We start from the raw sequence: 5,652 nt of genomic DNA, 5'->3' as shown, positions 1-5,652 counted from the left end.
ACTCCCCAGGGCGCAAGCCATCCTTCCCCTTGCAAAGGTGACAATTACCTCCTGCCAGGCCCTCTTCCAAACCCCTCCCTGCCCACCCTGGCCCCAAACAATGAGGCGAGATTCGGGCTGCAGACCCGAGTTCAACAAACTCCAGCAGCCCAGGGGTGGAGGGGCGTTGGGAAGGATGCAGAGCTTCCCGAGGAAACCAAATGACCTGGCATTCTGGGAAATTCAAAAGTGCTAGTCCATTCCTGGCAATCTGAACTCTTCCTCCTCAAAGCTGAAATCTGAGAGACATTCTTCCTGCCTTGGCTACACGGCTGACATGAAAAGTAGCTGACCTGCAAAATGAGCACCAGTTAGGGTGGCAGGAGGGGGACACTCCTTACAATTATGCTAAAATGTTGCCATTTCCTGCAAACTCTCAGTATTCAGGTCTCATGATTCATTCACCACTCTATGATTAGGGGGTCACCACTGAATCAGTGATGACTCCAGAACTTCTGTAGGAGGGATTTGGTGCAGGTGAGCAATTCATTCTGGGAAAGAGAGTCTAAAACCAAGTGAATGGCCCTTTACATTAGCATGGGAAAACTTCCCCCACCCCACCTTGTCTCAACAGAGCCCTTAATCTAGAAAAAACTACAGTGTCACTTTCCACAGGTCTACCCTGTGTGCACATATGGAGAAGACACTTAGAATGTTAAAGTCAGCATGTTAAGTAATTTTCTTGAAATACTGGAACTAGCACCCAGTTTACTTGCTTCACAGTCCTTTTTATAATCTATTTAATATTAGTCCTTTTTAATTGTCTGGTACACCTTTAACACCTAAACTCCAAGAGAGAAGGAGCTTCATCCTATTTCCAGTGCCTAGCACATAATGGTTTCTAAACGGAACTGATTCCAAGATTGGCCTCATTTAGGAGAGGATCTGTTGTTATAATCAGGTTTCCAAAATCTTTACTATCAATATGGAATCCTTTCCTCTCACATTTCACAGGAAGCTAGACTTCTTAAAGCCCAAACATGGATACGTTTGAAGTTTCCTTGACTGATTTAAATTGAAATGAAATAATTATTTTGTACAGGAAAAACTTTCAAAATTTTTTCATTTTTCAGAACATAACCACCTTTTCTTTCTCTACTTTCTTCCCTTCAAAACAAACTTTGCAACATTGGGGTGACTTAAATAATCAGAAATCTTGCCCCAAATTAAGCTGTTAATGGTATGAAAAACATTTTTTGCTCCTTTTAAATAAAAATCCTATATGCAGTACATTAATGTTTTCTTTTAGAAATTACATTGACAACTTAATCCCTAATTCGAGGTACCCATATAACTGATTTACAGAAAGGTTCTTTGGCAAAATATTTAACACAAGATATATATGAGCTCTGAGTAATACACCTTACTTGAAAGGCATGAATAGTTTTTAAACAGTGTAGCATAATCACACTTAAGACCATAGTTACTTTGTTCCCAAATCCCTGCTATTCTATTTGAGGGGAGTTCTAAAGGGTCTGTGTCTTCTCCTGTGTCCACAACTGTAGACGTACACTGGTGGCCCTCAATCCTGTTCTCCAAACTTCAAATAAGGGGCCAGAGACAAGGCTCGGAACTTGGGAAAGTCCTAGAAATTTCCTGCCTCAAAATCAGTTTCAGAGTTTCACCTTTTCCTAAGTAAGACAGAGATGAGTAGACAGGACGAAGTCTTCGAAATCCTGCTCGTTGTCTTGAATTATGGCTACACTGGCTGTGTACCCCTTGAGTTTTTATCTCCACATACTTGAATTAAACCCTGTAGTTCCTCTTCGGTTGGAGCATCTGTGACCTCTTCACAGGGTCTAGATGCCACAGCTGTTTTACCACTTTCTGAAATCAAGTTAACAAGGATCAATCCAGAAGCTTTCTTGTTCTAAAACTTCCTGTATACAATGGTAGCACCGAAAAATTAGACATTCTTTTGATTTCTAAAAGCAGAAAATAAGAGCATTTTCCTAGAAGTTCCCTCATCTGACACTTCAGTTTTTATTATAACTATTTGTGAAAACATACATAAGAAGTATCAACGTTGGTTCATAAACTTTACGAACTTAGAAATAAGAACTAAGGAGTAAGGACATAGAAATAAAAAGCTGTGGAAAGAAAAACGTTCAACCACAATACAATTAAATAGGAAGGCATTAGGTGCGGGTCAAAGTGAGCTCAAACCTGGGATAGATACCACTGGACTATAATAGATACTTCCTATTAGAAGCAAGAAAAGTGCCTACTCCTTGGGATCACAATTCTACCAGTTACAATGAACAAAGCTTTAGAGACGGAGACAGAGAGAGAGAGCATTTGAACACTCTACTGGCAGAAACTGGCCCATGTACATTTTGGACAATACAGCTTTCCTCAAGGCAAGCAAGGGCCACCAGGCTTTTTAGTCTAAGGAGTTTTTGGTACATATAAGGAGTACCTTGGCATATTAGGCACAAACAGCCCAGGCATTTAGTTTGGTTCTTAAAGGTTGTTACCCAGAGTTGACAGCTGATGGAGATTGTGCCTGATGACCAGGGAAGTCAAACTTCACTGGAAGGATTGCACAAGCTGGAAGGCCAAGACCAATCCAGGGTCAACTCTTAAAAGCAAAGAAGGTCTCTGACAACTTAGCTAGGATTTCTCAGTCTCTAAGCCTGCAGGGCTGTGAAGCAGGGGAGCAATTCTGTTCTGGGAATCTACTAATCATAAAGTTTCCTTTGGGCACAGCCTGTGACATTCTCACCGCTGTATAACTCGATAGGGAACACAATCAACACTCTTCAGTAGCATGACCAGTTTCAAGGCTCACAAAAACGTAGCCGATTATTATATAAGAATCATATTCACCCAATATATCAGAAATGAAAACTGAAATTAAACTGATTCCAAAAACATAGTCTAATAAACTCTTCAACAAGAAAACAGCAGTAATAATAACAGTCAATATGTTTTGTCTGCTTACTATGTTTCAGGCGTAGCTCTAAGCTTTTTAGATTCATCATCCCATTTACTCTTACAATATCTCCCATTTGGTGGTAAGCTCAATTACTAACCCTATTTGCAGATAAAGAAATTGCAGCTTAGAGATATTAAATACCTACAAATGTCTCTGACTACAAAAATCTAAAATTGCAACAACAAAATCTAAGAGAAAAGGTTAGGACTCAAACACAGGTGTCCAAGGCTTATAATCACTACACTATTCTGTATGAGAAGCAAGCAATTGAGGAAGAAGTGGATCAAACACTTTCTGTATGAACTGAGGCAAGTGATTCTACATCTAAACACTGGGGACAATTATATTTGCTGTCGTTCTTCTCATAAATGACACAAAGAACAAATATAAGACTCCTGCTGTGAAAGCATCTGGTGAATGAAAGAATATGTAATGTTTTAGATAACCATTATTTTCATCCAATTAACTTTTCAAATAAGTTTATTTGCTCACTGAAACTGAAGCACTTCAACGACAATCAAAAAGGTCTTACCTAAAACCACAATCAGCAATTTCGGGAATGCATCTGTCATACCTTCTGAATAGCAAGCTTCTGGGTTACCTTCCTTTACATAAGGAATGATAATGACCCTAAATCCAACCAAAACAGATGAATTTAAAATGCCCATATGAATAACTGATTTCTAGATTATATGTTTTAAACTAAAAATGCATCTGTGATTCTTACATCATAACCTTAGTGATTAAGGGCAGGCACAACACTGAGGTACAGGTGAATGTCTCTGTTGTAGGTATAGCCTGGAATGGCACATTTTTACTGCTCAGATCTATTCTGGATGTTCATAATACACTAGACGGGAAATGCAAACCAAAAACGTGGCACAAATCTCATGTTACTCACAGATTTCAAATACACAAGCTGAGGCTACAATGCTACAGACCCTGCTCTCGTGTGTATAAAGGGCTGGATTCATACAGTGAGATACATTTGGTTGTAGTGCAGATGATCGGGCCTCTCCTCAACCATCACCTGCTCAGGCGAATGGTGGAGCCTCCTCCACCCCATTCGCTAACAGCCCTGCCTCTGACTTAAAATCCTAAGGCCAAGTGCCTTGAATTCTAGGAAAAAACTCAGTACCAATCGGAATCCCCTTTCTAGGGATCTACATTTACATATTCTGCTCAGGCCCTTTTGTAGGAGGCAAAGGACTGAACATTTACACAAGAGTTTATTTCAATCTTTAGACAATGATTTTGTTGGGATAACTGAAGGCCAGAAGACATGTGTATTTGAAGGACTATTTTAGCACAAAAATAATTATAAACCAAAAAAAAAAAATTCCTCATTTTCCCTCCTCCTAAGCTTCTTGGCATGTAGTCATTTCTAAAATTCTAAAGTTTAAGGTGCTGTCAGGTATCGCCTAAGATAAAAACCTATATTGTCGGGCAGAAAAATTCTGCCCAGGGCTTTAGTTGCTTAGAAAAGGTGATGATGTATCTGAAAAGTGGAGTTTCAGAAAGAAAGGAAAAAAGAGAAATCCCACTCGCTCACCTCCCCACACACTTACATACTGGAAAACAGACCTTCCTCCAACTTATGCAAAGGTTCCACAGCCATGCCAACTCCAGGACTCCTGCACTCATGGAAGGGAAACACCACCTCTAAAGCACAAAAGAACTTCAGGCTTTGCTTCTGAAGTGGTGGCACAGTATCTTCATTTTCTCTTTCTTCAAGGTTAGAAAGTTCCTGAAGCTGTTAGGATTTTGAAGTAAAGACTAGACTTCAACATATTCTGTTGTTAGAAATAAGTACTAAACTCCAGCAATCCCAGGTAATAGTTTAGATATGCTATCCCTTCAAAATCAAGTGAGACTTGCAAATGAATGACTAGATATGGACAACTATTTTTTTTATGATATACCATACAAATACTGGAGAAAATTATGGACACCACCATCCAAGTCATTGAGATTATCACTAATTCTAGGTGGCAGGCCAATGCTCAGATACTTCCATGTGGAAGCCTCTCACATCTCCTCCCCATAGCCCGGTTCTATTCTTCTATCTAAAGTCTAGGAGTTCAGTGTTGAAAGGAGTCTGGTTAGTCAAAGAAAATCTAAAGAGTTTACCTTGATGATCCTTTGTGACCACCCACCCAAAGTAGTAATTTGCCAATTCTTGGCATCTGGAGCTCTTTAGGGCAAGTGTATTATTTTGAACCACCTTAGATCTGGTGCAGAGATGAACCTAAAGACATAAAAGACCTAAAAATATCACAACCCTACATAGAGACTCATTTTGGATATACCTGAGATTTATCAATACCAATTTTATAGAGTGGTTGTGAAGATTAAGTAAGGAAATTTTAAGCAATGAGTTCACAATGATCCCTAAATAAATGTTATTTATTATTTTTAGGTCAGTACTTTTCTGCATCATTTCCAGGACCCCTGATTAACCAGAAGGTTCCCTGACCTCTGGTGGTGAAAGTAATGATGAAAGAACCAAGGAAGCCCAGCAGAAGCCTATTATGGGGCTGGGGGTAAGCAAAGGAAGTGAACTGTTTTAGTCGTCTCATCCTGTAGCTCCTGCTTGAGAATATGACCTGAAGAGGAGATAAGATGGACCTGCCACTGAATTAGGACCTTAACCTGTAGCACCCCCTCCCCAAGTT

The 5,652-nt window shown here is 39.7% G+C and overlaps 1 pseudogene; it reads right to left on the bottom strand.

Annotated features, from left to right (window-relative positions):
• Nucleotides 1–231: 231 nt before the first annotated feature.
• LOC112397641 (RAD52 motif-containing protein 1-like) lies at nucleotides 232–5,225 on the bottom strand (annotated as a pseudogene).
• Nucleotides 5,226–5,652: the final 427 nt, after the last annotated feature.

This window comes from Neophocaena asiaeorientalis, unplaced genomic scaffold, assembly GCF_003031525.2.
Source record: "Neophocaena asiaeorientalis asiaeorientalis breed wild unplaced genomic scaffold, Neophocaena_asiaeorientalis_V1.1 scaffold4584, whole genome shotgun sequence".
NCBI lineage: Eukaryota > Metazoa > Chordata > Mammalia > Artiodactyla > Phocoenidae > Neophocaena > Neophocaena asiaeorientalis.
This window is presented reverse-complemented; position numbering and strand designations above follow the sequence as displayed.